The sequence below is a fragment of the Rhipicephalus microplus genome, chromosome 1 (genome assembly GCF_043290135.1).
Source record: "Rhipicephalus microplus isolate Deutch F79 chromosome 1, USDA_Rmic, whole genome shotgun sequence".
Classification (NCBI taxonomy): Eukaryota; Metazoa; Arthropoda; class Arachnida; order Ixodida; family Ixodidae; genus Rhipicephalus; species Rhipicephalus microplus.
In genome coordinates this window covers 31105967-31118506 of record NC_134700.1, presented here as the reverse complement: position 1 = coordinate 31118506, position 12540 = coordinate 31105967, and the positions used below count along the sequence as shown (strand labels likewise).

The window sequence follows — 12540 nt, the reverse complement described above, 5'->3', positions numbered from 1 at the left end:
AATGATACGTCGTAAAAAACTACAAGAAAGGACGACTTTCAGTAAAACATGAAATTGTACAAATATGTGGAGCGCTTTCAGCATGACGTTTCAGTAAACATTGTGAAATTTAAATCAATGACGCGTAGAAGTTAGGTGCGCCGATGAGATTCAAAAGTGCGCAGCTAAATTGGGGCAGCAGACAGCACAAGTTTGGGTTTGTGGGAGAATTATGGGAGAGGCATCTGCCCTGCAATGCATGAGTGTAGTCAGACTAATGATGGTGATGAGAAGGAATAAAAAAACGCATCTGTTTACCGAGCCTATACCTCCTTTATATTATAAAAAGCACAGGGCGAGCCCAGAGAGAAGCAGTGGACGCGAAGCTTTGATGAGGCACTAAGGTCTGCTTGGGGTGGTACTTGACCTGACGAAACTATTGGGGCCGTTTATATTCCATAGAGAGTGTGGAACGCTTGATGATGCCTTTTTTTCATAAAAATTCTGTATGCCGGGGTCTACCATGGTCTCGTGGATGTAATTCTGTCACGGATATGACGTTGTGGAGGATATACGAACAGGCTGCAAAAAAAAACGAAAATGTAAACTTCCGCTGCGGTGTGTCGAGAAAGCGACCTCCCACTACAAACGCGTAAAGCTTACCGCTAAGCTACTCAGCGAACACTCTAGGAATTCCTAATAGCGAGTTATTAACAGCTCAGCGACTTCAGAGCATCGTCGTCATCAGTAGCGAGATGGCGCGTGGGCGCGCGTTGGGCGCATGCTTTGAAGTCGTGATCTCACGTATCCGTTGCAGCGCGTCGGTGCGTATCTCTTTGACGCGGTGCCGAGTTCTCTTTTATATTGGGATAGAAATCACACAGCTTCGCGCTGCTACACGCACACTCTCTCTACAAGAAGATGCCATGGTGCCTCGTGAAAAAGCCACGCGTCAACGCGATGCAAACAATACGCGTTGTCAGGCCTTAAAAGTCCTCGAGCCACGCCATCCCACGCGTCGTTATCCACACGCGTCTCCACAAGGTATGGTCACAGTGCTTATATATATTCTCTAGCGTAGTGGCTCACTCACACGAGCACTGATCTCAGGTTTCGGGTAATTCTACATCTGAAACCACAGTGTAAGGTATTTAGGTGAGGACACTCACAGCACGAGACGCCATTGACCAGATAAAGTGACAGCAATGTGCGGCTGTCAGACCGCTGCCGGCGAGTAAATAGAACTTCTGGACACAAAGGTGCGTTGCTATGACAAGCTGTCCTTCAAGGGAAATTTGAGTTTTGTTACACACAAGCATGGTTGCTGCCAAATAATGAAAATTGTTTACTCTTCTCACCAAGCATGAAGAGGGTTAAGACTAGTAGCAAACGTGGTCTCCATGCTTTTCTACGAAAACCTCGCCAGTATTTGAATGTGGTTCTTGCACGTCCAAAACACTTAGCACTTTTTGGGGCGTAAGAGATACGTACATGATCGACACCTCTTCCGAAATTTTTATGTAGTAGCTCTCTATACAAATGCTCTTGTTTTCATGAATGCGCTCGTAAGTGCCTCACTCCAATCACCAAGGTGGTTCTTGGGCGCGCGTTGAAGGCCTGACCACACGTACCTGCAGCAGCGCGTAAGCGTTGGGCTTTCTGGCACAGCCCTGCGTCCTGTTCCTTTAAAGAGAGAGGGCACATGGCCTTACAGCTTCTTTAAAGAAGCTGTAAGGCCATTATCTCCACAAGTGGTGGGCATGGCGCCGCGTCGAAATTTGAGGCGCTCATGCACTGCAACGAGTGCGTGGGGTCAGGCCTTAAGAACGTAGATGGAAGCAAATGCTTATGTTGACTAGCAAAGCAAAACTTCAACAAGACTGTGCACTTGTTCGTAAAAAGACAAGCAATCAGTTTAGATGCACTAAATTTTTGTTGGCTTAGTTGCAGAGTATGCACTGAAAGCAGCGTCAGGCAGTACAGAACAGCAACTGGGAATCGTTTCTTCAACCACTGTAGCTTTTTAGCCAGTTGTAAAGTGTGCAATGGGAGCAGCGTCGCCTTTCAAGAAATAATCATCAAATGTTACTTACTGCGTTTTGTTGCAGTCATTGAGTCTCATTATGAGACGCTGATCAAGACAGAGCATGAAATACTCAGCAATGCACGTAGGCAGCGTATTTCAAGGGCGGGAATTCGCACTGCTAGAAAGCAACATGCTCAGCAAAGTTACGGCTGAATGTGAGGTACACTGAATGCGAGGTACGAGATTTTTATTAGTAATACATGGGGGCTGGTAAAGTTCCACTTGAAACACTAGTGCTCGTTTTTCTTCTGGCGGCAAGATTCGCAGATATACATTTCTTCCGCTTCCCTTCAGGACCCGGTAAGTTCGCACTCACCCAGTATCTTAGCTTTTTCTGTGCGCGAAATGTCTCGCATTTGTGATTGCGCCCCTACAAAAGGATGGTAGTGTCTGTCGCGCTGTGATCCTTTGTCTCAACTGTGAATAATCCCCAAGGAGTTGATGCAGTGAAATTCCGGCGACTCCCATCAGAATTCCCTAAACAGACAACCGTCCGGCATGGATGGTGCACAATACAGCGTAAGCGAACTCGTGTTGCATGTGCTTGCAGTTCTTGTCGGAGTTCCCGGGTTCAGAATATCGGGATATGGTGCATATGCTCTGAACAAGACCAGAGTTCATTCCTTCATTACTAGAGAACTAATCACTCGAGATATTGTGTGGTATGGGGTTGCTCCTTTTAGCGCCAGCGTAAGTGTAGCAAACATAAATTAATGTTCTAGTTAGAACACTGTATACATTACATACTGCATAACATATCGACGTTGCGCAATGAAATATTGTGCATCGTACTGAATCTGTTGACGTTGCTAACAACGAAATACATTTTGCTGCAACGCTATCTTTCAGGGAGCAAAACAACGAAAGCTACGAAAAAAAAAACTAGAACAGTATTCGCGTTTTTGCGCGCATTGGGAATTTTCAGCGCATATACGCAACAAATATGTTCTTTATAAGTGAATAGTATGAAGTCTTGGTTTGGGAGATCTTTATTAGGCCCGAGAAACCGGCAGCCGACAGCAGAGATGAACGAACCAAGATGATGATGCTACGTGACAACGATGAGGATGCATCAGCAACACATGTTAATGGTGATAATTTACAGATGAAGACGATTGGTATAATAAATGCCTACACTGATCCCCCCCCCCGTGAAAGCGGCCAGCCTGGCCGCGGCAAGTCAAGGGGACGAAGAACGTCGCATGAAGGGCTTCATACAGGACACAAGGAGGACCTCAGTAGTTCGATAATGGCGATCTGCTGGGGCTACAAGTGGTGTCACGTGATAATTCACTGGTGAAGTTTCTTCAAGAACTGTGTACGGCCCGATAAACTGTGGCTGGAATTTGTCGCACAAACCGGGTGTGCGAATATTCGTCAAAAAGAATACTTCATTTCCAGGTTAAGAGGATGCAGCACGATGGGATTCATCATAAACCAGCTTTCTGTCTTGCTGTCGGGCTTCAGTGTTTATACGAGTACGTTAGCGGCTCTAAAACGCCGTAAAACGTATTCCTTTGAAGAAGTTGGAGATGAACTCGCGTGGCAGGTAAAGATGAGACGTCCAGGAAAAAAATAGGGGAGCGTTCATAAACTAGGTAAAAGGGTGAGTAGCCGGTTGTCTGCTGAATAGCCGTATTTTAGGCGAAAGTGACGAATGGTACAACTACATCCCAGTTCTTGTGGTCTTGTTGAATATAGGCAGCGCTCATGTCAGCAATAGTGCACTAGAATCGCTCAGTGAGGCCGTTAGTCTGGGGATGATAACTAGAGGCAGTCTTGTGAGTTGTGCCAAAGGCGTGAAGAAGTTCGTTCACTAGTTGTGAAAGGAAGGCCCTTCCACAGTCACTGAGCAATACACGTAGAGCAACATGACGCAGTGTGATGGCTCGGAGGATGAATCGGCAATTTCGGAAGCTGAACCTGTAGTGACAGATGCCGTCACAGCGTAGCGTGTCAAATGGTCAACAGCTGTTACTATCCATCGGTTTCCAGCAGCACTGACTGGAAGGAGGTCGTAATGATCGATGCCTACAAATTCAAATGGTGTGGCTGGGCACGGAAGAGGCTGTAGTGTACCGGCTGGAGCAGATGTGGGTAGTTTTATACATTGGCAGGTAGTGCAGAACCGACGTACCAAGCTACACTAGTGGTAATACTTGGCCAATAAAACCGACTTCGAAGGCGATCGTGGGTCTTATGGTAACCAAGGTGACCAGCAGTCGGATGGTCATGAAGTGCTCTGAGGACTTCGGACCGAAGCGATCGGGGTAGAACGGGAACCCAGCGCTGATCGTCAGGGTGGTAAATTTTGTGGTACAGCATCGAGTTGTCCAGCCTAAACTGCGAGAGTTGGCGACGGATCCTCGCATTAGGTGCACGGGAACTGCCAGTGAGGTAGCCTATAATACATCCACATTATGGGTCAGCCAGCTGTATAGACGAAAAATCGTTGGGGTCGTCCGAAGGCAGCTGGTCCATAGAGGCGAGAGAGTAAACCGCCATAGACGTGGACTCCGAGTGTGTGTTGTGCAAAGTGAGTGCGGAAACGCTGAGTGGAGGCACTGGTAGTGAGCAGCGAGAAAGAGCAATGGCGTCACTATGCTTTCTGCCACACTTGTATACGATGTCAAAATCATACTCTTGTAGGTGTAGAATCTAGCGGCCCAGGCAGCCCGACAAGTTCTTGAGTGTCGAAAGCCAACATAAGGCGTGTTGGTTGGTCACAATGGTGAAATGGCGGCCATGCAGATAAGCACCAAATTTCTGCACTGACCAAACGATGGCGAGGCACTCCTGCTCAGTGATCGTGTAGTTCCTCTCGGCTGTGGAGAGGACGCGGCTGGCGTACGCAACGACTCGCTCTCGCGAAGAGTTGTCGCGCTGCAGGAGCATGGCTTCTAAACCGTGGCCGCTAGCGTCTGTATGCAGGAAGGTTGGTGCATCATCGTGAAAATGAGGGAGTACAGGGTCGGTCGTGAGGGCACTCTTCAACCTGTCGAAAGCCGATTCACATTCCTGAGACCGCTAAAAGGGCGTACCAGAAGCAAGTAGCCTAATGGAGTGGTGCGGCTATGGAGGCAAAGTTTTTTATGAATCACCAAAAGTAAGAGGCGAGACCAAGGAAACTTCGCAAATCTTTCGGTTTGTCCGGGCGAGGGAAGCGAAGCAACGCACCAGTTTTCTCAGGGTCTGGACGAATTCCGTCTTTGGTAACAACATTACCGAGGACCTTGATAGATCTGCTGGTTAAATGGCACTTTTTGGTGTTAATTTGAAGACCAGCGCCTGCAAGGCAAGTCAGGACCTCGTTCTAGTGTTGCAGATGTTGAGGAAACGTCGATGAAAAGACAACAATGTCATCGAGGTAACATAGGCAAGTCTTCCATTTGAGGCCACGCAGCACGGTGTCAATCAAGTGCTCAAAAGTTGCGGGCGCATTGCATAGACCAAATGGCATAACATTGAATTCGTATAGACCGTCCGGGGTTGCAAACGCAGTTTTTTTTTCTTTATCATTTTCGTGCACGAGGATTCGCAAGTAGCCGGAACTCAAGTCAAGGCTTGAAAAGAATTCAGCACCTTGTAAGGAATCGAGGTCGTCGTCGATACGTGGCATGGGGTATACGTCCTTCCTAGTGATCTTATTGAGTGCTCGATAATCGACGCAAAATCGCACGGAACCATCTTTTTTACGCACCAGAACCATTGGGGACAACCAAGGACTGGTTGAGGGTCGCATTATCTCCCGTCAGCATATCGCCTATGTTTTCCTCAATGATTTTTCGTTCGGCTAGAAAGACGCGGTACGGACGGCGATGCACGATGAATAGAATACGATGTGCTGTAGTGGTTGTCTGGCTCAGGCTGAATGAATGAAAGTCAAAAAAGTTTGCATGCCCCTGAAACAAATCAAGCAGCTGCCGCTTCTGCTAGTCTGTCAAGTCTTTGTTGATGGCTGCTGTAATGACCGAGGAAGCAGCATGATCTCCATGATGGCCTTTAGAGGAGGCAGGGTAAGAGGCACGACGCACACAGGCTCCAGATCGGCAACGCAGGCGACAGTAGTGCCCCGCAGCAGTAAAATTTTATCTGGTGTGGTGTTCGTAGCAGCGAGGACAGCTGATTCATTGTTGAAGCGAGCCACACCTGATGCAAGAGCTATGCCTTTATTAAGGCAACGGGGCGATGGAATGACCAAAATGTCCCAGAGTCCACGTTGTTGGACAAAACTGTGACTAATTGTTGTTCATGTGGTGGTAACTCGATGTCTACAGCAGCGATGGGTCGAAGTGACCTGCAGGTTTCCTCACTGGGCAAGTGGTCTGCGTCAGTAAGATGAACGACACGTTGTGCACTACAAATAGCCGCGGAAGCACAGGAAAAAAGTCCCAAACTAAAATGAGTTCGTGCGAGCACGGAGACAGCACCGCAAATTCTATATGACGAAGAATGTCGTCGATTAGCACACGGGCAGCACAGAGAGCGCAAGAGCAAATCATTGTTCCCTGGGCTGTAACCAGTGTTGGTTCATTATAAAGCGTCGTGACTTTTCGAAGACGGATACACAAATCAGCATGAATAAGAGAAAACCCAGCCCCAGTGTCCACCAAAGCATCAACGTCCACTCTCTTAACTGTGACTCCAATCATATTGTAAGGGTGCGCTGGAGGAATTCGAGTCCTGTGTTGGAATGCAGTTTGTCTTCCAAAAACTGCATCGCTTAGTTTTCCGGACACAGATCAGAAGTGAGGGAAGCAAGCTGAAGAGTAGAAGAGGAGTGATGGTAGGGGGACGGTGAACGGCGTCCGGTTGATCGATGACTACTGCGCTGTTCACCGGATGCTGGCGGAGATGGAGACTGACACGACGGTGACGAATAACGACGGCCCTGGTACAAGGCTCCTGCAGCATAGTCCCGTTCGCGTATGTCCTAACCTCAGCGCTCATCTTGCTGGCGCTTGCGGCAAAAGCGTGAAATGTGACCATGATAACTGCAATAATAGCACGTAGGGCGAGTCGATCGATAAGGGGGGTAGTATATAGCTTGCGTTAGGTGCACCGGGAGAGAGAGCAGTGAGAGGTCCAGATGATGGCTCAGGTGGTGGTGATGGAAAGCTCGTGGAAAAGCTTGTGGGAGGTGCGGCAGCAACCGACGCGTACGTTCGTGGCGGCGACGTCGATCTGACGGTGCCTGATGGTGCGCCGATGGCATGCAAAGAACGATGGGAGAGTACGAGCGACATTGGGCTACAGCTGGGCCATGTGGGTCATGGACGTGAGCTCCTCCCTAACGACATCCCGCAATGACGTTGAAGAAGACTAAATGGGACACACTGAAGGTAGTGTGAATCCCATTGATTCTAATTCTTCGCGTATAATCACCCTTATTGTGTCTCGTAGGTTTAGATTTGCCGTAGTACGGGCCGCGTCACTGTCCGGTTCTAGGCACATAGACTCAAGTTCTTCGAGGCGCTGACAGGTTGTCGCAACGTCAGCAACGATAGCCGGATTCTTGATTGCAAGAACATTGAATGCATTGGGTGCAATCCCTTTAAGAAGCTGGCGTACCTTGTCTGACTCTTTCATTGAGGTGTCAACCCGGCGGCAAAGTGAAAGGACATCCTCAATGTAGGATGTATACCACTCCCCGATGTGATGTTTCCGAGTCGCGAGAGCTTTCTTTGTGAGAGCCGAACGAACAGCCGGTGTGCCAAAGACATGGCGAAGCTGATCTATAAAGGCTGATCAGTCGGGGATGTCGATGAAATGGTTGAGGAACCACGTCTTGGCGACACCCGTGAGGTAGAATGAGACGTAAGCGAGTTTGTAGGTGTTATCCAACCGGTTAGAAGCGCCGACACGTTCGAAATCATCCAGGCATTTCTCCACATCTTCCCCGCACATACCAGCGAAGGGATGGGGCTCACGCTGGAGGCTGTTAATGACGTGAGAAGGCGTGGCACGCGGTGGCGGAGTGGGAACGGCTGCTGCACCGACCTCTCTTGGTGCGACATATTTCCGGACACCTGGCCCAAGCGGCGACCTGAACGTAGCTCTAGGGGGTAGAGTGGTCGAGAGGATGACGGGGGATTCAACAGCACGCTCGACCACGTATAAAGTCTTGGTTTAGGAGACCTTTATTAGGCCCGAGAAACCGGCAGCCGACAGCTGAGATGAACGAACCAAGATGATGATGCTACGCGACAACGTTGAGGATGCATGAGCAAGACATGATAGTGATGATAATGTACAGGTGAAGAGGATTGGTATACTAAATGCCTACAGTAGGTATAGTCTGGTCTCAGGTGCATTATCGATTGAGACCAAATTAACCTTTTTTAACTATAAATACCTAGCCTTCGCAGGTTGCACGATGAAACCCCTACGATTACAGTACTTCAGTGATACTAAAAGTCACAGTGCAACTCTAAAGTCAACCATTGTTGCGAGAATATCTGCCTGACAAATAATGCGTGTGAAAGTAGGTTGCCAACGTGCAGCATAACTTATAAAAAACAGCTATTGCATATCACAAGCATTTGTGGATGCGCGGAGTAAAGTTAGAAACGTTCTTTAAAAGCTATCACTGCATCAGGGCTGCTTGACATAAGTAGTTGAACATAAAAATCATTCCCATAAGCATGCGGTGATTCTTACTCCACGTTATAAGCGGAGTCGTTCTTGACTTAGGAAATAGACTTCATCCCGTCAAGGACCACGTCATCTACGTTCAACAGTGATTAACGATATCTTCTCCGATCGGGCTGGTTGTGGCAATATTGCGTTTTTCAAGACAAAGCTATCAAATGGTGTGACTAGACGCCGTCTCTTTAAACTACCACTGTAGCTGTCATTTGCTGTACTGTGCTGCTAATAATTTATGTTTACTTTGTCTCTTCAAAACATAAAACCATATACGCATGAGTACCGAGGTGGGAGAATCTCATGAGTTTGATACATATACATGTTTACAATCTGCTCAAGTGACCACCGATAGTCATGTCACAGAGAAAAAGATGATGCCTCTGCACCCCCCCCCCCCCTCCGCCGCCGGGTTGGCGTGACCCCTCCCTCAAAACAAAACATTTCTGGCTACGCCCTTGTGGACCACATATCGGTGGGTAAAGCACCAAGTAAGTATCTATACTTTGTTTTCAGCGATGTAACATTAGATGCTTCAACATGGTCCTCTACTTGCATAAACTTAGTGTCTTGTTGCTCAGTCCAAAACTGATGCAGGTGCCCTGCGTATATAGTGGCCCTTTGATAGTAGCGTGGACTCGGTTGAAAAAAAGTTTCGTAGTGACCCGATGGAAACTTCAAAACATTGGGTTTCATGGTGCGGCACGAAACTAAAAAGGCACAAAACCATCGACTAATATAAGCAGTACGAAAACTATTGTTGATGGCTGCCCTGCCCTACCAAGCAAAATTAACGCTTTGGAGCACGCGGAAATTCCCTAGCTCAAGCACTACGAGGTTGTTTCTGGCAGTGTTGGTCTATTCGAGTGCTGCGAGTTATGTGAGGATGTGAGGAAGACGGCTTTGTCTACAGAACACTCGACGCCAAGTCCCCCGTAACGTAGGAGCCACAAATCAAGAATGAAGCAAATAAGCACCCGTTGTGTTTATTTTGTGTGTGTGTGTGGTGTCACCTCGCGATTGTTGATGAATCAGCACCCCGAACTTCTACGATCACGGCCGGTTCGTATGAATCGTGTTGCCCATCGGTTAACTGTCGTAAGTGATTGGTTGGTAGTCCATTGTATGTGTGTGTGTTTTTTAACCTTGATTGTAGCAGGCAGCTCTAGAGTTCAAAGCAGATTTTGTGAGCAACTCGTAGTCGTGTAGCATGCTTCCTGTGCGTTCAACCTCTAGATAACTTCATTCGGCGCTGTTTTTAAGTTTAGGTTGCACTTATTATTCCAAAAAGTCGTCGTCCAGTTCTTAAAAAAATACGTTTTGACTAGCGTTTGCATGGTCGGTCACAAAAATAAAGGGACATCTGCAAAAACTGTTACAAAGATATTAGCGCGTTTACGAACTGTTATTTTACTTCCTGTAAACAGAATAAGTGGAGCAATGCCAGAAAAAGTTTGATGTTAAAGGCTGTTTATTATACAACGCGGTGCTCGTTGTGTGACTCAATGATAATGACACTCCCGCTTGTTTTGTATCAAACTTTATGCCCTTGTTGGGCTCAGCTGCGCCGCTTAACAATTCCGCGTTGCGGCAAAGCAAATAATTTTGCATTTCAATAAGGAGTCGGAAGTAAGTGCCTGTTATTGACATACGAGCAATTTATTTTTGATATGGGAGTCCTCCAAGTGATTTCAGCTTCGAACTGCCATAGTACCACCTCAAAGCTCACTTGAACCTACTGGAATAAACCGTTGGTTGCCCGGTCGATAATAGTGATCAAACCACCTCCAACCGCTTCACTAACCCTGCCGTAACAAAGTAACTGCGAGGGAGTACGAAACGAATTTAGAAGAGACCATGTGCGCTGATCAAAGTTTTTTATTACTGTTATCAAAGCACCGTGACAATATATTAAGAAACAAGAACAGCATACTGCCCCACATGTGCGAGCTCACTCAGTCAAATCATAACCAACTTCAGATTGTGGCGACATTTTTTCTTACTTATGAATAAAAACTATTCCTATCTTAACACAGGCTGTCAAAGGGCCGTCTAAAAAGAAATTTTTCATTTTGCCTACAGGCATTGAAGCTACACTACATATGCATTGCATGTGCTTGCACTTTTAACCACATCCACCTAATGATGTCAGCCCACAATCCTACATGCTCCGAAGCCTGGCGAGCAACCATAGTTTTCATAAAACAGGCCCATATTACTCCTCTGCTTCTGGCCAAGATTGTTCTTGCGTGCCTTCAGATGAGCATTGAAGAGTCAAAGGGTCTAGCCTATATAAGTTTTTTAGTTCAATAACAATTGACGAGAAAGTATGGACATTTCACAAAAAGGGTACTGGATGTGTCAGAATGAAATAAACATGCTGTTCTTAGGAGATGCTACATTCACACACCCGTCTTTAGATTCTTTGTTTCTTTCTGCGCGCCTAGTGCTTACTACAAATACTGAACAAGCAAGATCATTAACTAGGCCAGGTGCTAACCATTCTAATCTATTCTTTAGATTGGACTGTGTGGTCTTGCTTATATTAGACCACTTATTATTATTGTATTCTATGGGAAAGTTGAGAGTGTGTATATGCCAATAGAGCCTATTTAGGCTTCTTGCACTTTTGTGTTTGGTCCATTTAGCTCTCATAATGACAATATATTGACCAATTTGCAAAAAGCATTCGATAAAGTACTTCACAAAATGTTTAAAAACGTGTCCTGTTTCTTGGTGATATTCAGCTAATAAACGGACAGGGGCATATTTTAAAATAAAGAACAACTTATTGAATTAAGTAATATTTGCAGTTCCAATAGCATACCGCATACCGCAGGCATACTGCAAAGGTGTACTGAAGGCACTTTACTTTTTTTTCAAATACATCTGTGATGTGGTTGCTGGTTTTTCTCAACAAATAAGTAAATAGCTATAAAACATTGCACAGAAGACATCGTTGTGTATGAAAAAATAAGCAGCTGTGACAATGAACTGGAAGTTAATAGCTATTCACAAAAAAATTTTTATTGGTGTGACGAAAGGCAAATGAAAAAGAATGTGTCGAAAACTGTTTTCATGCATATGACGCATAAAAAAGACCACTAATCTTATTTTTTAAAGCATAAAGATGCAGTGTTAGATCAAGTTAAGAATGATAAGTGCCATGGTATTGATCTCGCACTCAACTTGCACAAAGCTGGCATAGATTTCTTGCACTGCACCGAAGCCCAAATTGCGCGAAGAAGATACGTTCAGTTTTTAATATACCTCTGCAATTGTAAAAATGTTATTAGTGATGTGATCTTTCTTTTTTAGAATTCGGGCTTGCTGTGTTTTGTTGCTTGGTAATTGAATTTGTACTGCTAACTGTTTGGCACTGCTGTCATGTCAAAACGTGGCTGTAATCCCTTGCCAAGCTGCCTCCTTCGAAGAGCAGCTTTTATCTGCAGCTGGCCTTCATCAAACGTATTGAAAAGGACTAAAAATTATTAATAGTATTATTATTATTATTATTATTATTATTATTATTATTATTATTATTATTATTATTATTATTATTATTATTATTATTATTATTATTATTATTATTATTATTATTATTATTATTATTATTATTATTATTATACCTTCAACTGGTTAATGGATATTGACAATGTCTGCAATAAAGCCATGTAAAAACTTTGGTTTTTACGATGAACACTACACGACGCCACCCTAGAGGCTAAAGAGATAGTATACAAAGGACTTCTTTCAATACAGACCTACGCAAGTGACTTACGAGTTTTAGTTTCGTTTCACTTGGTAGTACAACCCAATCAAATGGAGAA

The 12540-nt window shown here is 45.6% G+C and overlaps 1 protein-coding gene across 22 annotated transcripts in view; it reads right to left on the bottom strand.

Annotated features, from left to right (window-relative positions):
* LOC119178032 (uncharacterized) overlaps positions 1-12540 on the bottom strand; it is a 653511-nt gene that overhangs the window by 430702 nt on the left and 210269 nt on the right. The gene's annotated exons all lie outside the window — the stretch shown is intronic.